The 23,963-nt window shown below is 44.3% G+C and overlaps 1 long non-coding RNA gene across 1 annotated transcript in view; it reads left to right on the forward strand.

The window, feature by feature from the left end:
* Nucleotides 1-23,963, forward strand: part of LOC126065307 (uncharacterized) — a 386,754-nt gene that overhangs the window by 252,535 nt on the left and 110,256 nt on the right. The window contains exon 8 of the long non-coding RNA XR_007514823.1: nt 22,772-22,902. This is a non-coding gene — a long non-coding RNA (uncharacterized LOC126065307). The remainder of the gene's footprint in view (nt 1-22,771; nt 22,903-23,963) is intronic.

Raw genomic sequence — 23,963 nt, forward strand, 5'->3', positions numbered from 1 at the left:
AGAAGTCCACCCAGAGGTGCCCTGGAAGAAAGGGCTGGTGATCTACTTCTGAAAAATCAGCCATTGAAAACCCTGTGGAACATAGTCCTACTCTGACACACATGGGGTTGCCATGCGTGAAAAGTAACTCGGCAGGAATGGGTTCTGGTTATTGGAAATGAAGATAGATGTGCCCTGAGCTCCCCTTTTGACTAAATTTCAATGAATCCAACCTTATTTATTTTTCTGCTCCATTGTTTTTTCCTAAAACTGAAACAGAAGAAAGGCATTCTAGTGAGTTGAAGGTTCCAGATAGTTGGTTTTCCATTAACTGCCTTTTATTTAGTGTTTATGCATTGATGATGGTTTGCCATTCATATACAGTAAAACCTGTGAAAGCCAGAACCTGTGTAAGGTGGCAACCTGTCAGAGAAGGAAAACGAAAATATCTTCCACTAAAATGAGCGATAGAAAAGTATTAAGACTGCAACCCATCAACGGCAGAAAACTTGCCGGACCTTGAAAAACAAGACAGTCCTGTTGAGTTCCAGCTCTTGCAAGTTCCACTGAACTTTACAGTTTACCTTTAGTTCACTCTTATTTTTAATTCTGCCCAGTGAATTCTAAAGTTTCCTCGTTTGTACTGTAAATTCCATGACGGTGGCTGCCATCTTCCTGTTGCCCATAGCACCTAAATTGGAAATTTGAAGTAGCAGCAGCTCGGTAAGCGATGTTGAACCCGCATGGTTGCAAGTGAAAATACTTTCCGAGAATCCGTCACAAGGAAGGATCCGTTCCAAAGTTCAGCTGCAAGCATCTGAGTGAAGCTTTGCGTGGCTCATTGTCACAGGCTCTAACAATGGAAGGCTCTCTGCAGATTTGTTCGCTTGACCCACAGGCTGTTTCCTGGCCATCTTGACCTGTTGTTCCAGTGAGAGGTGTTGTTCCCAAGTCCTGTCCTGATGCCTCAGTAGCCAGAGCCTCGGGGAGAACAGAGGCTTTATTAGTCTTTTCCCACGTCTATCACATTTCCATCAAATCTCTTCCCCCCCTGGAGCCCTTCAATGACGGGTATCAATGGTTTCATTGTAGTAGTAAGCTCTCATATGAAAATTCCTTTCTGTTCACCTTCATCTTCTCCCTTATCTCTGGGAGTTGGAAGTTGCTTTGTGTCTTTTTTGGGAATCTATCTATATATTCATCTACGTATTTTAACTGAGCCCTGGTGGCACAGTGGTTAAGAGCTCAGACTGCTAACCAAAAGGTCGGCAGTTCAAATCCACCAGATGGGAACCCTATGGGGCAGTTCTACTCTGTCCTATAGGGTCACTATGAGTTAGAATCAACACAACAGCAACGGGTTTTTTATTTTAAATTTTAATTGAGTGCCTCATGTGAACTGGTCACTGTGCCCAAGTGAAACCTGACTTGAATCTTCTCACAATTTTCACAGCAACCCTTTGTGTTAATGCCATGATTGGAAGAGAAGGAAGCAAAGGAGTTGTTAGATTATAATAATTCTTGGACGTAGATCACCAGGCATTCTAAAACGTCTCCAAAATCAGCCGGCACAGGGATCCTTTCTTGGTTCTGCCATTTATTCTGTGACTTTGGGCAAGGTCTTTCATCTCTGATCTCCGGTCTTCTTTATAAAGGGCATCAATCATATTACTGACCTCAAAGGTTTGTTGTGAGAATTAAGTGAACCAATGGCACATAGTAAACATTCAGTGGAGTCCTGGGTGGGGAAAATGGTTAACTAGGTCAGCTGCTAACTGAGAGGGAGGTTCAAGTCCACCTAGCGTTGTCTTGGAAGAAAGACCTGGTGATCTGCTTCTGAAAAATCAGCCAGTTAAAACCCTGTGGAGCACAGTTCTACTGTGACACACATGTTGCCATGGATTTGGAATTGACTCGACAGCAATGGGTTGAACATTCCACAAATATTGTCTATTATTATTATTTACCAGCCCCTTCCCAATTTGCAGAAAAGTCTATTGAGGCTCAGAAAGGTCAGGTAACTAGCTCAAGGTTGCACAGCCAGCAAGAGTGGAGCCAGAATTTTAGCACAGCTTAGTCTGACTTAAATTATCTGTCCTTTCTGTGAAGTTATACCAGCTCCTATCACCCAATGAGGAGCCCTGGTGGTGCAGTAGTTAAAATGCTTGGCTGCTAACCAAAAGGTTGGCGGTTCGAACCCACCAGCCGCTCTGTGGGAGAAAGATGTGGCAGTCTGCTTCTGCAAATATTTACAGCCTTAAAAACCCTATGGGGCAGTTCTACTCTGTCCTATAGGGTTGCTGTGAGTTGGAATCGACTTGATGACATAGATGCAACATCATTCCTATATTATTATTTTGTCTTTCCTTTGTGTGGGGGAGCCCTCTAGATGACCTTTTTTCTCTTTGGTAATTCTTCTAAACGGAGCTAGCACACACACACAAGCCAACTAAACTGGGTCCATATTTGCAATCAAGAAGACACTTCGCAGATGTCCTCAACTTGGAAAGAGTGCAAGAATCAAAACAGATAAACAATCCTTGGCTGATATTGCCCAAGACTTGGAAAGCTGGGATGCTTCCTGGAGACCCACAGAGGGATGCTTCTTTGTCCATGGAGGAGTCCACGTGAGAAGTCCCAGCCCTGCCTGGAGACCCTCTTTGGAATCCCCCATCTGTGTCTGTGTGGGTGGGAACTGGGAAAATCTCAGCTCATAAAATTTGGCAGTTGTGTCCTTTGACACATACAAGATGCCTTACCATGGTTGACAGAATCGATTGTGCGTAACTGGGGACCAACTTCATTTGGCAGAGGCCTGCAATGAAGGCCTGTGGCAAGTGTTGAGTTGGGCAGTCTTGGGCTCCATTTTGAAAACTTTTTTTTTTTTTCTCACTTTGAAGTCAAACCAAGTGCTCATTGAAGGGACTAGCTCAGATGAGAAAGGAACCATTATTTCGAATCCCCCTTGCTGTGACTTAGGATCCCTGTCCCATCTCCTTGAATCCCAGTTCGTCTATTGCCTCGACAATCTTTACAACAAATTGTTGAAGTCAGTACCCCATGTTAGGGATGAGAAAAGCAAGGTCTAAGAACACATGGCTTTAAAGCATTGCAGGAAAAATATCTTCCCAAATGCCTTGCTTATGGAGTCATGTTAAACAATTCGGTTGCAAACTGAACCCAGTTGTCATTCAGTCAGCTTCAACTTGCGGTGATCCCTGTGTGTCAGAGTAGAATTGTGCTGCATAGGGTTTTCAATGACTAGTTTTTCGGAAGTAGATTGCCAGGCCTTTCTTCCGAGGTGCCTCTGGGTGAACTCAAACCTTTCTGTTAGCAACAAGCATGTTAACTGTTTGCATCACCCACAGACTCTCTAGTAACGCAGGATCACTTAAATTTTGTGTTGAGTTACAGTAATGGAAATTGACACTGAGTCTCTGAAATCATACTTTGTTTCTTTATGAAGGCTGTCACAAGCTAATTGGGGATTAAAAGACTTTTCTCTCTGTGAATAATTCCAGTTTCCTTGGCTTGATATCCAAACTTTCCTTGTTGGTAGAGCGTTTAAGGAACAGGCCCAAAGCCTTCTTGATTTTACTCCTAACTACGATGATTTAAAAACACACAAGGAAATTCACTCCGACAAACATCAAACAGCTGCTCCAAAAATACAGGCTGAAAAAAAAGGAAACAAAACTCATCATCCCGTATTTCAGCCACAACAAACAACGGTTTATGAGAAGCTACAATAGATTGGAGAGACTCGGCAGCATTCCTCGGCATCTAATGTCAGTTGACAATCAGCAGAAGAACCACAATAAACATGCAGCTGCACGCATGGCAGAAAAGTCACAAACCTACACCATATGGTGGAGTGGTCACTGCTGTTGGTCAGCAAACCACCTACGGTCTTCTTGACCTCACAAGTTGATGACCAGGCCAGCCATGAGGCTATAAGTTGGTGATTGGCACTGATGGAACCCCACGATCCATCCAACATCTGGAAACATTAGAAACCTCACCAGCTGTTGGCAGACAGCCTTCATTATCCCTCTGCATCTCAGTCGTTAACCATCTCACCATTGTCTCCAACCATCCAATAACTCTGTTCCATAAAGCGTTAGTCCCAAGAGATGGTTCTTGAAGAACCTGTTTTGTATCCAAAGACGAGAAGTACTACCTACTACTTCCCCTACGTGGAACTTCTCAGTCACCAGGAACTCAGGTGCCTTTCAGTTTCCGGCTTGCCAATCCTAGTGCATCACCCGTATTCGGAGAAGCAGGAAGGAAGAAGGCAGAGGGAGATGCCTTCCCTTTAAGGAAGCGTCCTAGAAATAACAAGCAACGCTTCTGTCTTCATTTCCTAGTGCTGCTGTAACCCAGATACCACACGCGGGTGGCTTTAAAGTACAGACACGTATTTTCTCACAGTTCTGGAAGCTGGAAGTCCAAATCATTGTTGATTCCTTTCTTGTCTGTAGCCCTGGGTGTTCCTTGGTTCCTTGGCTTGTAGACGATCCTCACATGGCATCTCTCTTCCACCGTGTGTGTGTTTCTGTGTCTATTCCGGTCTTTTTATAACTTGGAAGTAATTAGGTTTAGAATTCAACCTACACAGGTATGACCTCATTAACATAACAAAAGAAAAGCCCTATTTCCAAAAAGGATCACCTCCATGAAAAAACCCACCCAGGGCCGTCGAGTCGATAGGTATAAGGGCCAGGAATTCAATACACACACACACACACACACACACACACACACATATATATATCTTGGGGGGGCAGGGGAGGGGGAGTGGGCACAATTTAATCCATAATAGCTTCCATTTTACCTTTATTGGCGAGAACTTAGTCCCATGGCTTCTCTTGGCTATAAGAAGGCTAAGAGAAGTAAGATTTCAACAGGGAACTGAAATGCGCTTTCAAAAGTTAGGGTTCTGATAATAAGAAAGAAGTGACAGAAGAGATGTTGGGGTGGGCATTTAATACCCTGCCCTCCAACTACAATTCACATCAGTATAAATGGTTAACACATCTGGCTGCTAACCAAAAGACTGACAGTGGGAGTCTACCCAGAGGTATCTTAGAAGAAAGGCCTGGCAATCTACTTCTGATACATCGGCTATTGAAAACCCTATAGATTTAAGTTTTACTTTGACACATATGTGGTCGCCATGAGTTAAGAGTCCACCAGATGGTAACTTTTCTAAGCAATGTGATACAACGGTGAACAAGCCATCTATAATCTCCATCCTCCTGGGCTCACTTTCTAGTGAGAGAGCAAACAAATAATAAGAAATGTATCTGTTGGAGTTCCTTCCCCACCTTCTTTGAGTGATTTCCCCCAATGAGATGTTTTTACACTGGTGTTTCCCTTTCCCTCCCGGGCAAGGTCTGGGAGATCCAAAGAAGCGATTTGGGCTGAAGTCTTTGTTGTCACACCGACAGGCTCCTGAGAGAAGGCAGGAGAGGAAGCCGCAAGCCAGGCCCCAGAGTTAGACAATCCACCCCCTCTTGTGTGGCTTCCCCCGTCTCCAACTCTTGACAGACAATCAAGATTAGTCAGCAGAGGAATTGACTGTGGCTCTTTAAAGTAGTATATAATTATAATGCCTGGTACTTAAGGGGTGTCTTTTATTTCAAGCTCTTTCAGCACGTAATGAGGTCTAACTCCGTAATCTTGGCAGTTTCTCACTGCATTACTTTTTTGTTTTTTTTATTAAATTGTAAAATGACCTACTTGAACAACATTTTTAAAAAGCTTTTTTTTTTTTTTTGGTAAGGGTTATCTTCTACTCAATGTTTTTCTCTGTCCTTTCTGCAAGAAACAGTTTGCCAAAACTTTTATGACCCTACTGTGTGTGAAAGCAGTCCCTCGGTGGGACAAACGGTTAAGCGCTTGACTATTGGCTGGAGGGTTGGTGGTTTGAACTCACCCAGAGGCACCTCAGGAGACAGACGTGGCAGTCTGCTTCTGAAAAGTCACAGCTTTGAAAACCCTGTGGAGCAATTCTACCCCGTATATGTGAGTTCACCATGAGTTGGAATCGACTCGCTGGCAGCTAACAACAACCAACCCAAGATAACCAAACTCGTTCCCATTGAGTCGATTCGACTTATAGTGACCCCATACAATAGAGTAGAACTGCCCCATAGGGTGTCCAAGTAGTGGCTGGTGGATTCGAACTGCCAACCTTTTGGTGAGCAGCCAAGCTCTTAACCACTGTGCCACCAGGGCTCCAACAACAACAGCAGCAACAAAACAACTGTGTCTGAAGGCTGTGATGTGCCGTGCTTATACAGTGGGTACCTTATAAATGCTTGCATTGCTGTGGTTTAAGACATAAGGCTGTTCTTTTCTACTCACTCTTTGATACAACCAAAATGTGTTGAGTTAGTCGAGGAAGCTGGAGTTGTTGGGAGCAAAAATGTACTATAACTCAAACAAAAAATGAGATTTATTGGAAGGGCATTGCCGTGTGTTGAAGAAAGCAAGTTCAATGGTACACAGTAGACCTCACAAGGGCCCGGAATCAGGAATCTGAAGATCAGGGCCTAAGACGACCTTGTCTACCTCTCCTCGTTCGTGGCGTCTCACCTCTGTTTCTCTCTGAACATCAGATGCTGTCTTCTCTGTGGTCCATTCTTCTCTGTTCACTTCCACATGGGTGAGACATGGCCACTCTAGTTCAAGTGTACTACAGAAACCAACATACATACACCTTTGTCTCCCAGTTCCAAGATCTCAGGAAGGACAAACTGATTGGTCCAGTTTGGGTCCATGGTGAGCAGAGGTGAAGGCTCATGTACTTCAGAAATTCCCTAAGAAAAGAAGTTGACAGTGCAGCCATTTTGGAAAACAGTTTGGCAGTTTCTCAAAATATTAAACATAGACTGAGCGTCTTGTTGTTAGCTGCCGTTGAGTTGGCCCCCAATTCGTGGTGACCCTGTGCCGCAACGGTATTGGACCATTGTGATCCATAGGGTTTTCACTGGCTGATTTTTGGGAAATAGATCACTAGGTCTTTCTTCCTAGCCTGTCTTAGTCTGGAAGCTCCACTGAAACCTGTTCAGCATCACAGCAACACACAAGCTTCCGGTGACAGACGGGTGGTGGCTGCACATGAGATGCGTTGGCTGGGAATCGAACCCAGGTCTCCTGCATGAAAAGTGAGATTTCTACCAGTGAACCACCACGGCCCCCAGACTTGGCACTTGTGACCCAGCAATTCCACTCCTCGCTATTTACCCAAGATAAATGAAAACCCATGTCTACATTAGACTTGTATACAAATGTTCACAATAGCCCCAAAGTGAAAACAACTTAAATGTCCATCAACCTGTCAACAGATAAACAAAATGTGGTGTATTCCTACAATCAGATGCTATCAGGCAATAAAAAGGAATGAAGTACTGATACATGCTACAACATGGATAAACCTCAAAGGCATTATGCTCAATTAAAAAAAAAAAAAAAAAAGCCAGATGCTCACATGTTATATTATCCCCTTTATCTGAAATTCCTGTAAAAGGCAAATTTATGGGGACAGAGAGTAGGTTAGTGGGTGCCTGGAGCTGGGGGTGGAAAAGAGGAGTAACTAAAAGCATTCAGTAGTGCACTTAGAAGTGAGGATGGTAAGACATGAGCTTGCTTACTTTGGGCACAACATCAGGAAAGACCAATCACTAGAGAAGGACGTTATGGTTGGTAGAGTAGAGGGTCAGTGACAACGAGGGAAACCCTCAACGAGATGGATCGGCACAATAGCCACAACAATGGGCTGAAACATATCAAAGATCATGAAGATGGCGCAGGACCAGGCAACGTTTCCTTCTGTTAAACGTAAGGTCGCCAGGAGTCCAAGCAGACTTGACCACCACCACAACAACAAGAACGGTACACTTAAAATGGATGAATTTTATGATCTATGAATTCTTTCTCAATAAAGATGTTAAAAAAAAGGGGGGGGGGAGATTGGTGAAGAAGTGGTTTGCATCAATAGATGAGTCTACTTCCAGTTGCCTCAACCTGCAGGGTGAATTCCTGTCTCTGGGTCATTGTTTACCTCATTCCCTCTGCCTGTAACATCCTCCCCTCTATGCATTTAAATGACTGGCTTCGATTCCACAACCTCTGTGGTTATCTGCAACAGTAGGCATCAGGAGAAGTCCCTGGGTGGCGCAGACTGTTAATGATTGGCTGCTAACTGAAGGGTTGGAAGTTCCAGTCCACTACCCTAATAAGGGTGCTTTGGAAGAAAGACTGGGCAATCTACTTCCAAAAAAATCAATTATTGAAAAAGCTATGGAGCACAGTTCTACTCTGACACTCATGGGGTCACCATGAATTGGAGTTGACTCAGTGGCGACTGGTTAAGGGATCAAGAGTGGGAGGAGAGAGAGGGAAGTTGCATTGGTCAAGATCTCAACAGGAAACAGCTCCCAAGGTCATCATAGCAGTGGGAGAAAGGGATGGCGAGTCACATGGGAGATGCTTTTCGAGGCCAGGACACATTCCCATTGAGTACAGCCCAGTCACATGACCCCACACTAATTGCAAGGGAGGCTGGGAACTGTGAAGGAGCACATGGGAATTTGGCGAGCACTACTGTGTCCTCCACACTCTCCTATTGGAATCTAAGCTCCCTGAGGCCAGGGACTTGGTCTGTCCTACTCACCACTCTCTCTCCAGCATCTAGAGCATGTCAAACACATGTTAGTCCTCAGTGCATGAATAGACGAAGGCGTGAATGAATAAAATCTTAGTTTCTAGAACTTTCTTTTGGTTCTTAGTAAAGTGCTGTATTGTGATGTGTGGGTGAGAATTCTATCTTACTAATTCCATTTTCAGTCTTAGTAGGGCAGGGACTAATCTTGGTGTTCTTTGGGTCCACCTTTTAATATCGTCTCCAGCTCCTTGGAGAGGCTCCTCCATTTGTGAATAATGACTCCTGTATTCACTGTGACTCCCCAGAAAGAAAACTGATAACGAGACTCTAGTTTATTCCACGTTTTCTGTTTGCATCACTTTAGTGATTTCACAAACAGTTCTTTACTTAGCGCCCTCACCACATGTCAGGCATTGGGTTCCTTGTCCGCCCGCCATGCTTTCTCTGCCAACCCACCTCTTGAATCTTCTAAAATTACCATGACCTGAGGCAGTAACCCTGATGGTGCCAGCATCAGGCTTCCAGGTACATCTGAGAAATTCCCAGAAGTTACCTTTTCCAGGATGGTTAGTGGGGAGTTTTAAAGACTATGGCTTCTTGGCTCATAAAATAGACAATATCACCCGTAAGTACTGTGCTCTTTTAAATAATCATCTATATGAGACCAAGCAGTCAATATTTCCCCAAAGCAAAGATGAGAAGGTAAGAGGGGGCAGGGAAGCTAGATGAATGGAAACAAAACAACCAGAATGGAAATAATGAAAATGCTGACACATTGTGAAAAATGTAACTGAATCATATGTATAGAAATTGTTAAATAGGAACCTAATTTGCTGTGTAAACTTTCATTAAAAATACAATAAAGTAAAAAACAAACAAAAAAAGACTATGGCTTCATAAGCCAAAACGTGGGTTCTTGGTCATAGACTCTACCCCCTGGATTTGGCCTTGGTTCCAAGAGGACTTCGGCATACAATGTGGATGGCTCCATGAAGTCTCAACCCCTCCAGTGGAGATATAAACCATATACCCAAGGACCTCATTTTCCAAGCTTGTTTGACGGGAGTCTGTAAGAAGTTAAAAATTGTTCCAGCCAAAAGGATTTCCTGGTGAAAGATATTTGGGGAACAGTGCTAATACAACCCGCTTTTGGAGATTCGCAACATAAACTACGGCATTAAAGGCTTTGAGTAGTCCTGCAAATAAACCAACAGAAAAGCAGATCGCCGTACTTAATTTTGCTCAACCTAGTGTATAAGAAAACAGCCCATATTTGTTCAGCCATGGGCCCGTTTGTCATGAGCTCTGTGTTACTATAAAGTCCTCTGAGCATAGTCTTGGAAGCTCTGTCTTTACCTACGTGGTTTCCGATTCTGCTGTCTATCTTGCAAACTTTTCCATATGTCAGAATTCAGATTCAGACAAATGAAGTAGCTTATGTACAACAGTTACTCAAGACAGAGAGTTGCAGAGCTGGAATTTGAGGCCGTACCCAGCTGAATCAAAAGCCCCTATTTTTTGCTACCGTGCCATACTGTTCCCAAGGTATAGCCAATTGCCTGGGATTCATTTTAATTATGTGATAAAAAAATAACTTGTAATTAACCATGGATGGTTTATCAGCGAATGCTATTCCGAAGAACTTGAAGACAGCTTATTTTTCAGATCCAGCAGTCTGCTTTGCATTATCAATTTTGTTAGGAAACTCTCTCTTTTGTAGAGCTCTGCAAAAAGAAACTTCCATCCAGACCGTCTGAATTATCCAAAAATTCTGAACTGATGGCATCCAAATGAATACGGTTTTACAGAACTGTATCTGGTGAGTTGATTGAATTTGTCAGTTTTCCTTTGGATATGAAGTCCTGGGTGGCTTGACCGAAAGTATGCTAGAACATAAATAATCACCAAGTTTTCAGGTGGATTCCACAGAGTCTGTGGGAAAAATAAAGCTCTGGCTGTCTGTTTGGGACTCTACAGGCACACTCTGAAAAAAAAGAAACTTACACGTTGTCTTGAGGTGTGAGCTGGATAGGGTGTTTGGAAACATCAGGTTGATTTTTTTTTTTTTTTGGAAGCCAAAGCACTTTCCGGTAACCAGTGTTATAATTTAACAGCCAAGAATGGCAGGGTGTTGAGCTTCCAAATGTTTGCGGACATGAGGCGCCTAGTCAACTCCCCCAAGAGCGAGGAAAATGTTTTTTGAACTAAAAAGATTACATCTTGGATAGATAGACAGATGGATAGATACCAAAAACCAAACCAGTTGCCACTGAGCTGATTCTGACTCATGGCAACCCCATGATTTTTCAGACATAGATTGCCAGGCCTTTCTTCTGAGGTACCCCAGTGTGGCCTCAAACATCCAACCTTTTGGTTAGAAGTGAAACACGTTAACCATTTGCAACACCAGGGATTCCTAGATAGATGATAGATAAATAGACAGGCAGATAGAATATGCATTTATTTATATGTCTTCATTTATTTTCCACAAAGGGATTTTTAGAATGTCACATCTCTTGGCTTCCCGAGTTTCTTCTTCCTATTTCTGGGAAGGTGAGATATGGGTTGCAAAACTAGACTTGGACCTTTCCCTTTTATATTTCCCAGAGGTTATACACTGGTGATGAAAAATCTGATCCAGGAATTTGAAGTTCATGGGTGGAGTGAGATGCTGAGGGGGCACTGGGAGGCCTCCCAACCCCAACTTCCATCTGCCCCAGCTGGCTGGACTCCAACCGCTCTCATTCTTGGAGGGCTGGGCCCTTGCTGCCGTTCACTGGCACCTTCATCTTCTCTTCTAAGGCAGTGGCTTTTGCTTCTTTCCTGGGCTTTGAGATGTGTCAGTTGTTCATAGCTGATTCTCAGCAGACCTTTGAATGAGGGTCAGTATCCACTCATGCCTCCAATGAATATTAGTGGAACATCTACTCTACGCATTGATGACCCTGGGAATAGACACCACCTCCGTGATTCTGAGTCCTGGTGACCCCATGTGTGTCAGAGTAGAAATGTGCTCCGTAGGGCTTATTTACTTATTTTTTAAGTTACTTTTGTCGTTGCCAAAAATATACACAGCAGAACATACACCAATTCAACAGTTTTGACACGCACAATTCAATGACATGGATTACATTCTTCAAGTTGTACAGGTATTCTCACTCTCCTTTTCTGGATTGTTCTTCCGCCATTAACATAAACCCACTGCCCCCTAAGTTTCCTATCTAATCTTCTGAGTGACAGTTACCATTTGATCCCATATAGATAGTTCCTAAAAGAGCTCAATGCTCAAGGCAGACAAATTACTTTACTAATTAAGCTAAATTATTGTTTGGTTTAAAGAAGACTTCAGGGAATATTTTAGATTAAAGCTTAAAGATTATCTCAGGGCAGTAGTTTTGGGGGTCCATCCAGCCTCAGTGGCTCCGTAGAGTCTGGAGTCCATGAAAATTTGAAATTCTATTTTGCATTTTCCCCCTTTTGATCAGGATTCTTCTACAGAATCTTTGATCAAAAAGTTCAGTAATTTTTAATGGCAGATCTTCCGGAAGTAGATCACCAGGTCCTTCTTCTGAGGTGGCTCTGGGTGGACTCAAACCTCCAACCTTTCGGTGAGTATTAACCTTTTGTACCACCAAGGGACTCCAGGAATGGACAACACCCTCTCTATCCTGTTGAGAATTCTCATATTTTTTGAGTTATGTGGACCAGTTCCCACTGCAGCTTGCTTGCACTCAGAGGGCAGGATCGTCTTAGAAATCATCTCTTCTGAACCTTTCATTTTACAGACGGAAGACCAAGGTCCAGAGAGGAGCAAGGGGCTCATTCAAGGTCACATAGTAGGTTGGTTACAGGACCTAAAGAAGGTTCTAGTTTTCTTGCTTTCTAACCCAAATATCTTTGCACAATGTTGTTTCTTACAGTTCATTCAACTCGCCCTCACCAGGTACCATGAACTTTGTTAGGTGCCATATGCTACTCAAAGATGTCAATGAGAAGATGAAGATCCAAGCTGGGGACCCTTAAGCATGTAACTGGGAGATGTGGAGAAGAAAGTATAGACTTGGAAATCAGATGTTGGGTTCCACTTACTCACCTTGTTGTCTTGGGCAAGATTTTTTTAGCCTTTCTGAGCCTCAGTTTTCTCATCTTTACAATAAGAAGAGTAATGATACCTACCTCCTATGAGTGCTAGAAGGAGAAGCAGGAAAATATGGAAAATGCTTTACAAAGTGCCTGTCACAAAACAGATAATACTGCATTGTTATACTGAATAATAATCACTGTGGTAAATGCTATAAATAATGATACGGTCAGTGTTCTGGGAACACATAGGAAGGAACAGCTAATTCTGTCCCCAGGAAGGGGACGCTCGCCCTTGATTGGATTTTTCTGCCTGATTTTTGTTAGCTGCCATTGAGTTGGCCCCCAACTCTTGGTGACCCCATGCACAATGGGACAAAACTCTGCCAAGACCTGCACAATCCTCATGATCGGTTGTGGATCAGGCTGTTGTGATCCACAGGGTTTTCACTGGATGATTTTTGGAAGTAGACTGCCAGGCCTTTCTTCCTAGTTTGTCTTAGTTTAGAAGCTCCACTGCAACCTGTTCGACATCATAGCAACACGAGAGCCTCCAATGACAAATGGGTGGTGGCTGTGCGTGTGGTGCATTGGCCGGGAATCGAACTTGGGTCTCTTGCATAGAAGGCAAGAATTCTACTGCTGAACTACCACTCCTCTCCCTCTGCCTGATTAGGGGATTACTTTTCATTGCCAAAATCTCTCTACAGCGATTTCTATTCTTAGACGATCATTCTCCTATGTGAAGTGAATGCAAGAGACCTAGCCACGGACTGATGTGAATGCTACCCGCCACGAGCTGACCAGCCGGATATTGTGTTCTCCCAGTGGCTTTGTCCATATGCTCCAACTACAAGGATGACCCATGTCCAGAGGATGATCCAAGACACAGGAGATCTCAAAATGCCTTACGAATCACACAAGATCAAATGCATTGAGTCATCGAGGATTATATACGTTTTTCATGTCGAAATGTTTTTAAAACTGGGAATGGTTCAGGAAGGGAGAGGAAACCTGGACAAATGGACACGGGGAGCCCGGAGTGCAAAGGGAAAGGGGGAGAGTGCTGACACATTGGGGGAATTGCAACCAACGTCACAGAACAATTCGTGTATACACTTTTGAACGAGAAACTAATTTGTGCTGTAAACTTTCACCTAAAACACAATTTTTTTTAAAAAAAGGGAATGGTATAGAGTTCATACCTTGATGATGCTAACAGCTGCTGGCCTTGACAAGCATTTCCCAAAGTCTGCTTTGTGGAAAGCTACGCCCTTAGCGTCTCAGTAACTTTGGGCAAAACACATACCCAGTTATTCCCAGTGTACTAACTGCATAGTCTATGAAGAAAGAGTCCCATTTGTGTTCTTTAACCCAGTAGAAATTTCTCTAATCCCTGGATTAAAAGGTCCATAAGGACAGGAATGGTGCCTGTCTTGTTCTTCATTGTATGGCAGCAACTAGCTCAATTTCCAGGGTGGTGTTGTTAGGTGCCGATGAGTCAGTTCTAACTTATAGCTACCCTATAGGACAGAGTGAAAATGCCCCATAGGGTTTCTAAGGAGTAGCTGGTGGATTTGAACTGTTGACCTTTTGGTTAGCAGCTGTAGCTCTTAACTACTGTGCCACCAGGGCTTCTTCTAGGGTGTAGTGGGCATTTAATACATATTTATTAAAAATAATGATCCATTTCCTAAACATACTTGACCATAGAAGCTCGCTTTTTGTCCACAACATACCAGCATCCTGTAGAACTGAAGGAAAGACACTTTCAAACTAAAACATCAAAATGTGGTCCAGGTGGAGCCACAGAGGTGCCTCAGGTGCAGCAGATAGAACATGGGAATGGTGAGGGGAGCAATGGGGGGCGGGGCTCCAGGCCCCTCAACCTTGCCTCAGCTAGTACATCCCGGCCCTCACGGTAGCTGCTTTATATTTTGGCTTTCTTTTTTTTTTTTTTTTGAATTAAGGGTTATGTGTTTATAAGACACTTGAAATACATGGGTCTAAAGGGAATTGGATTCCCGGGGAGTGTTGATATAACAGAGGGTGGGCTGGCTGGATTTAGCCAGACGTGTTTTAGGAAAAAAAAGTAACTCTAGGTCATTTGATTATGGATTCATCCATCCATCCATTCATCTATATTTACTGAATGTCTCTATATGCTAGGCAGAGTCCCTGGGCGGTGCGAACAGTTAATGTGCTGTGCTGCTTAGCTGAAATGGTGGAGCTGCAAATCCACCCAGAGGTGTCCCGGAAGAAAGGTCTGGTGATCACCTTCCAAAAAAACCGGGCATTGAAAACTCTGTGGAGCACAGTTCTACTCTGTCACACATGGGGTCGACCTGATGGCAGCTGGGAACGGTGTATGCCAGGCAGTGCGCTAGATCTTAGAGATACAAGTAAGTAGGATAGATGAGGTCTCTGATCTTCAAGGGGCTCCTATGTTAGTGGGGGAGAAAGGTGCCGGTTAATGAGCCAGTAAACAATCACCTAAACAGCATGGTTTCGTACAGAGACCCCTCCCGTGAAGATGGCAGAACAGGGAGATGGAAGGGAAGTTTCTGGGTGAGGGCAGAATGGCAACCATTTGAGCTGAGATCTTAAGGCCGTCTGAAGATTCACGAGGCTGCCATCCTGGATGGAAGGACAGCAAGTGCAAAAACACCGAGGCTGGAACAAAATTGGTGTGCTTAGAGAACATAAAGCCAGTGTGGCCAGAGTGTAGCAAACTAAATCGACCCCCCAAAACCTTGCCATGGAGTCGATTCTAACTCATGGCTACCTCAGGTATTACAGAGTAGAACTGCTCCATAGGGTTTTCTAGGCCGTAATCTTTATGGAAGCAGATGGCCAGGATTTTCTCCCACATGCCTCTGGGTGGGTTTGAACCATCAACCTCTAGGTTAGTTGTCGAACACAAACCATTTGTGCCACACAGGGACCTACACAGCAAGCTAGGGAGTAAAATGGAAGGATAAGCAGAGGGTGGGATCTGGCCAGTCTGTCTTCTCAGCACCAAGTGCTGTGTCTGCAAAGATATTAATTAATTGCATCCCTGGATTCCTGTTATTCACGATCTTCGATGCCACTGTGCATGCATCTTTTATAAAATGAAGCAAATTAAAAAAAAAAACAAAACTGTATTTGGTTGTTGCTATTCACCATGGGAGCCCTGGTGGCATAGTGGTTAAGAGTTCGGCTGCTCACCAAAAGGTCAGCAGTTTGAATCCACAAGCTGCTCCTTGGAAACCCTATGGGGCAGTTCAACTCTGTCTTATAGGGTCACTACGAGTCGGAACTGACTCGTTGGTGAGGGGTTTTTGGCTTTTATACACAGTGAATCAGAGTCTGCTTGATGGCAACTAGCTACTTGGGTAAATATGACCATATTCATGGGAACAGTGTAACAGACTCTTTGATATTGACTATTCTCCCATATCTAAGACTTCAATGGTTAGTATTGCCCAATTAATTGCCTGGAAGTGCAGGGGATTTGCAACCCACGATAGAATGACTCCCTTTGAGGAAAAAGGCCCAAGGAGGGCCAATGACTTGGCCAAGGTCAAACGGGCGACCTGATCAATTCCAAGGCTGGGAATCCACCTTCCTTATCCTGTGACTGAGCTCATGGCTGGAAGGATTAGTTGATCCATTTAACTCCATTTACTCTGACATGCTCACACTTGAAGCTTCCCCAGCACAATGCACTTCGTTCCCCAAAATAGGGGATTTTAAGCGAAACCCTGACATTTAGCTCTAGGGCTAAACAGCAATATTCAAACCCCCAATTAGAAGCAGAGATGGAGATGAAATGGTCCCAAGGAATCTGGAGACAACAACACTTTCAAAAGGCAGCAACAGGCTGGGGCAGAGAGGGGGAAGTTTTAGATCTCGCACCAGGAATGCGAAGCTAAATGAGAACCATTCGAAAGCTCTGGGGGTTATAAACTGGAATTCCCTCTTGTACAGTACACAAGAGTTATTAAGTGTGTCTATGAGACTCCTGTTTTACTTCATGTATGTGATTATTTTATACAGGCGAGTTTGGAAAGAATTATAGGCTGAGAGCTGGCTGAGATGCAAGATGAGCAGTGGGGAGGGGGGTGGCCTTTGCAATTGTCACTGTTGGGAGCTCCAGCTGCTTGGAGAAAGCCAAGGTGGGGTCCATCATAGGTCAAGGAGTTGGGGAGTTGTAGAGCATGGAGCTGGACCCCGTCAAGGCTCCTCTCCAAAGAGGCATCTGGAGCTTGGTCTTTAGGGGGAAGGGCCATTTTTGAGAACTGAAGGATCAGAACTTGGGACCAAGCCCAGCAAGCTGGGTTTGGTCCATGAATGGCTGGAGACCAGGAAGATAAAGAATTTGATTTTGATTTGCCTGGCTTTAAGACACGAGCGAGACCATGGGCCATTGTGAACACACCCAGTGATTTTCGAAAGTGGGAAATATATTGATTATCTTTCTGAAAGAAGTCCAGGAGGCAGGAAGCTGGAGAGAAAGGGCTGCTTTCAGGAGAAGCCCAATTACCAGCAGCCTGGGTTAGCTGTACCTTCCCTGAAACTGGGGCAGAGGCAGTGGATTTGGCCCACCCTGCTTTTCCTGGGTTACATTCCTGTGCACTTGAGCAGAGTGGATGAGCAGTGGGGTCCGGCAACAGAAAAACCTGGGCTGGATTCCTAACTTTACTTCTAACTGTGACCTTGAGAAAATTAATCTCTCTAAGCCTCAGTTTCCCCAATTGTAAAATGGGGATTAAAACACCCACTTTGTGGGGTTATTGAAAATACAATATGGCAGAGGATACGTAAAATTGGTGCTCATTAAGTATAAAAAGGAAACCCTGGTGGCATAGTGGTTAAGAGCTACCGGCTGCTAACTCAGAGGTCGACAGTTCGAATCCACCAGTTGCTCGTTGGAAACAATATGGGGCAGTTCTACTCTGTTTTATAGGGTCGCTATGAGTTGGAATCAACTCGATGGCAACGGGTTTGGTTTTAAAGTATAAAAGAAAAAAAAATCAGACCCACTGCCGTCACGTTGATTCCTACTCATAGCAACCCTATGGGACAGGGCAGAACTGCCCCGTAGGGTTTCCAAGGCTGTAAATCTCTATGGAAGCAAACTGCCACATCTTTCTCCCATGGAGTAGCTGGTTGGTGTGATCCACCTATCTTTTGGTTGGCAGCTGAGCACTTTAGCCACTGCACCACCAGGGCTCCTGCTCATTAAGCGGCAATTATCATATCAATAAATATGATTATATGAATGGATGGATCAGACTAGGATGGGGAGCAATATCGGCATTGCACATGATATTTTGAGTTTGATGAGCCAGGGTCTCTTGTCTGTTCTTTGTGCCCCAGGCTTGCTATGGTGCAACTACAAAAGTCCACAAGAGCTTCGTTGAGTTGCCAAAGTGGTTTTATAACTTGAAAGCAATTGTCTTCATGGGATGACTTGCCTTTCCCTCTTGCATGATTGAGCTTCTGTAGACACTAGTCTGGTAAATGTCAACCGCACCAGAGTCCAAAGCTTTCCCCTTGGGTGCCCCAAATATTTGAATTTCCCAATTTCTTGAAGCTACAACTTACATAAAGGGACAATACTGAATGCAGAACTTTGTATTATTGTTGTTCTTAGTGGCCCTCAGGTCGGCTCTGATTCCTGGCGACCTTACCTATAACAGAACAAAGCGTCGCTGGGTCGTGAGCCATCTTCATGATCGTGGGTGTGCGTGAGTCCATTGTTATGGCTGTTGTGTAGTGCCTTCCAACCTAGGGGGCTCATCTTCCAGCACTATGTTGGACAGTATTCTTTGTATCCATAAGATTTTCATTGGCTACTTTTAGGAAGTAGATAGCCAGGCTTTTCTTCCTGGTCTGTCTTAGTCTGGAAGCTCAGCTGAAACCTGTTTAGCATCATAGCAACATTCAAGCCTCCACTGACAGACAGGTGGTGGCCGCGCATGAGGTGGATTGGCTGGGAATCAAACTTGGATCTCCTACACGGAAGGCGAGGACTCTACCACTGAACCACCACTCCTCCTGGTCGTAGATTAAATTTATACAAATCCCTGAACCTCAGATTTCCTGTTTTCCCAGCTGTAAAATGGGGATAATATCATAACAAATCCAACCTCACAAGACTGTTGTGTATCGAATATAGAACACTTACCGCTTGGCCTGTACTCTTACGTTGCTGCTTCTGCAGCTGGTATCAAAGCCTTGGTTGGCTCCCTCCTTTCCTTCCTAATCCCATCATGCACCATCCAGAGGGTTACAGCTCCTGGGATATTCTTGCACTTAGCTTGTTACAGGTCTGGTCCCCCTAGACTGTGAGATCTTGAGGACAGGGACCATGCTTGCTTCCATTTTGTCATTCTGAGTAGGTTGCAGAGTGTCTGGAACAGACTAGAGTCTCAGTAAGGTTGGTTCAAATGAATAAATGATTGGAAAATATCTGTTGACCAAGCTAGATCTTACCATGAAGGGTCCAGGATCCATACATGTTGGCCTAAGATGGCATACTACCTGCTAGGCACTGCTCTAAGTTGATTACATGGGCTAACTTATTTATTCATCATCAGTAGTTACTATTGTATCAATATGTTGTTCAGGAAAGGCAACTGGGATGCAGAGATGCTGCTTAACTCGCCAAAAGCCACACAGATGTTAGGCGGAACAGCAGGGCTTTGAAACCAGGAAGTCCGGTTTCAGAACCTATGTTCCTAACCACCATACCATACTGACTCTTTGCTTTGGGGTGGATTAAAGATGCCTCACTGTGCCTTTTCATGTTTGAATTCCAAGAAAAAATCTTCTCCAGATTCTGAGTTGTTAGAAGAGTCATTTCATCTAGTCTGGTGGATTTCAGCCCTTCTTCCTTCCTTCCTCCCTCGCCTCCCTGCTTTCCCCGCCCTCCCTCCTTTCCTTTCTTCTTCCATTCCTCTCCTCCTGCCTTCCTTCCTTCCTCTCCTTCTTTCTTCCCTCCTCCCTTCCTTCCTCTTCTTGTCTTTCACAGCACATTTTTTTTTTTTTTTAATCGTGCTTTAGGTGAAAGTTAATTTCTCATTCAAAAACTTATACACATATTGTTTTGTGACTCTGGCTGCAAGCCCCACAATGTGACAGCACGCTCCCCCTTTCCACCCCAGGTTCCCTGTGTCCGTTTGTCCAGTTCCTGTCCCTTCCTGCCTTCTCCTCTTGGTTTTGGACAGGAGCTGCCCATTTGGTCTCATATACTTCACTGAATTAAGAAGCCTGTTCCTTACGTGACAACACATTTTTTCCCTCTCATAAATGATTGCAACATATAAAATAGAACAAAGCAGAGCGCCAGTGGTTGAAGAGGGCAGGCCCAGGTCTTATCTATTTTGATTCCCCATCATGTCCACAAGTGTCCCATGAACGATTAATTCCAAGACTCTCTGAAACACACTTTGTAAATCACCAGTTCATTTTACCCCCTTCGTTGTGTTGTTGTTATTAGGTGCTGTCAAGAGGGCTCTGATTCATTGTGATCCCACGTACAACAGAGTGAAACATTGCCTGGTCCTGCACCACCTTCGTGATCGTTAGTGTGGATCGTCCATTGTTGTGGCCACTGTGTATTCTGAGTGCCTTCCAACCTAGGGGGCTCATCTCCCAGCACTGGATCAGACAACATATTGCCGTGACCGCTAAGGTTTTTATGGACCAATTTTCTGAAGGAAATCATCGAGTCTTTCTTCCTAGTGTGTCTTAGTCTATAAGCTCTGCTGAAACTTGTCCACCATGGTTGACCCTGCTGGTATTTGAAAACTGGTGGCAGAGCTCCCAGCATCACAGCAACAAACGAGTCACTGCAATATGACATACTAGCAGATGTACAGAGGGGGAAACTGAGGCCAGCACAGGAAGGGATATGCCCACGTCCAGATCAGAAGAGTAGAAAGAGTCCCGGCACCCAGCTTAGTATCTGTGCAACTTGTAATACATGTTATGAATCCGCAAGAAGGTCTTCAGGTACTTTCAGCTAAAGTCACCTGAACTCAAGAGCAGGTGGTTACAGTTCAGTTAATGTCAATTACAGCTTCAGATAACCAAAGAGAACACATTTAAGGCTGTTGTTATCAGGCCAAAATATATGTGGCCAGTGTTCGAAGTCAGAACATTTGTTGCAATCCATCCTCGAGAGGCAGACATGCCTGTTTATTCTAAGAGTTCCCCAAGTGCCAAGTCCCCAGCAGTGAATAACTTAATGACTCAAATGCAAAGCCCCGACTGGCTCTGGAGAGGTGGTGTGTATGGGAAATCCTGCTTCATCTCCTCCAAGGAACTGACCACCCGTGAGCTACAGAACAGAACGCAAAGCAGGAAGGTCACAGAAGTGTCCAAGAAGGAAACGGAAAACACAGCCCAGAAAGAAGCTGGCCCTTGAGAATGACCATGTGTGAGCTGAGCCAGGGGTAGTATTCCTGGGTGGTTCTGAAGGCCTCTGGGCTCCTGTGTTGTGGATGAGAATGTAATGTGTAGACAAGAACTGTCTATTTTACAAGGCCCTAGAGAACTGGGATCCCAGAAGCCTTAGACTATTGTCTTAGATCTGGGGTTATAAAGTCAATGTTCACCCAGGCCAGGCAGGAAATATACGTTAGTAAGTTTTTTTTAAGTGAGCTGGGTGGAAGACGATCAAAGGCCTCTGACGCTCAGTTTCAGTGTTGGGAGGCAATAGGGAGTAGTGGGGAGTGGGCAAACACACCTCAATTAAAGGGAGCAGCTGCTGAGCTCCAGCTGACTTTTGCTGTGCGTCCAGGATTGACAGATATTCTGATTTTTCAAAAGAATCCCAAACCTTGATTTTTCATCTGAAGTCTTCCTTTTTAAAGATTGCCAACTAATGCAAAGTTTTAAAAGCAGTTCTGGGGGCGCTCCCTTCTCACTAACATAAACTAGGTAGTGGCCAAGGACAATCTCTGTTTAAGACCCTTGGAGTACAGAGAGGATGTGTAATTCCACCCTTTGTCCCTCTCTTCACATCCCCACTGCATTAGGAAATGGATCACATGATATTGGGGGGCGGGGGGGGGTGTGGTTGTCCTGGTGGTAATAAATCAGTGTAATCCCATTTGTGGGACTTTTCTACCGTATGATTTAGGATGTACTTATGTTAAGTAAAGTTGAATCACAAATGAGAAGAACACTGGCTGGAGAACACAACAAATAACCACGAAGTGTACTGCAGTGACTTGTGTGTTGCTACAATGCTGCAAACTATGCTACTGGTATTTCAAATACCAGAAACATCACCCACAAGTGGACAAGTTTCGGCAGAGCTTACAGACGAAGACAGACTAGGAAGAAAGGCCTGGCAATATGCTCCCAAAAATTAGCCAATGAAAACCCTATGGATCACAACAGACCATTGTCTGACTCACTTGCTTTGGACACGTCATCAAAAGGGATCGATCACAGGAGGAGGACACCATGTTTGGTGAAGTTGAGAGGGCCAGTAATGGCAAGGGAGACCTTCTAAATGATGTACTAGAACACGCCAGCGAGTGTGAGGATACTGTAGAACCGGGCAACGTTCTGATCTGTTGAACATAAGGTCGCCATGAGTTGGAGTTGATGCAGACAGGCAGCTATATCTATCTGTCTGTCTATCTATCATGTATCTATTTATCTACCAGCCTACCTGCCTATCTGTCTACCTACCTACCTGTCTGTCTGTCTATCCATCTCTCTAAGAAATTAGGGTTTGGGTTACTTTCATGAATGGATAATTTCAGAGCACAGAAGCCTAGGGTGTTTGTGTGTGTTGTAGTAGGGGATGAGAAGAACCGGGCAAGGAACAGGCAGGAAGAAACACAGGTAATTCTTATAAAAGGCAGAACATTGCTGAGCTCTGGTTCAGAACAGCTATTAATAAATCATGGCCTTGTTAATTTATACCAGTTCACCATCTCCAGTCGCTTCAGCTTGGATTTGCCCAACACGAACCCTCAACCAGGTGTATGGGCTTGAAGCAAACTGCGTTGATTCATGCGGTCCTGTCTTCAGCAGCTACCTGGTGGGAAACACTGATGGACCTGGTGGTTGGCACTGTCTGGTTTGGCCCTGCCGGAATGGCATCACTGCAAAAGACCTGACCTTCTGGAGAGAATTTCCACTTGAAATTCTTGGTGGAAAAGGTAGGAACCAGAAGCCCCCAGTTCACATTCTTCCCCTTCTGTTCCTTTGATTATTTAACTAGTATTTACTGAGTAACCATCTGCCTTGCAGTAGACTCCAACTCTTGGTGATCCTATGTGTGTCGGGGTAGAGCTGTACTCCAGAGGGGTTTTCAATGGTTGATTTTTTGGGAAGTAGATCATCAGGCCTGTCTTCTGAGGTGCTTCTGGGTGGACTCGAACCTCCAACTTTTCTGGTAGCAGCTGAACGCATTACCGGTTTGCACCCCCCAGGGACTTCGTCTCCCTGTATAGCTGGTATGTATTCAGGATTTACCATGCGCTGTGCTAAGCGAAGGAGCCGTGATGGTACAGTGGTTGAGAGCTATGGCTGCTAATTAAAAGGTTGGCAGTTCGAACCCACCAGCCACTTGCAGGAGAAAGATGTGGCAGTCTGCTTCCATAAAGATTACAACCTTGGAAAACTTGTGGGGGCAGTTCTACTCTGTCCAACAGGGTCACTATGAGTTGGAATCGAGTCAACAGTACCGGGTTTTTGGGGAGCTCAATGCATTACTTCTTTTAAACTTTACAGTGATTTTAAGAGGTATGGGTGTCCCATTTCTCATACTCAGTCCCCCATCAAATCATCGTACAAATATAATCAGGATCCAGGTGAGTTAACCTAAGAGAATTCTGACTTCCACCCCCTGGCCACTGAACCCACACTGGGAGCTGAAATCACTCTCACAGATTCCCAGGGAGCAGATGTCCCTATGAGTATTATCCAAACAAAACCTCTGCCAGAAATGCGGACTAAGACAAGAAAATCCATGTGCATGCGACTCAGAAAGGGCTTGGATCGACTCAGAAAGGGCTTTTTATGAGATTTCATATTCCCCTGACTGCAGATACATTACTGTCAAATAATAAACAGCAGAGTCCATGGTGTTGATCTTTAAAGTAAATCCTATTGCTATTAGCTTATCTACCCAACTATTAAAACTAATAAAATAATAAACTTTATGACACAGACACTTAGCTCAATTCAATCCCCCCGTCCAACAGCAATTTTCTCCTTC

The sequence above is a fragment of the Elephas maximus genome, chromosome 22 (genome assembly GCF_024166365.1).
Source record: "Elephas maximus indicus isolate mEleMax1 chromosome 22, mEleMax1 primary haplotype, whole genome shotgun sequence".
NCBI classification, from domain to species: domain Eukaryota; kingdom Metazoa; phylum Chordata; class Mammalia; order Proboscidea; family Elephantidae; genus Elephas; species Elephas maximus.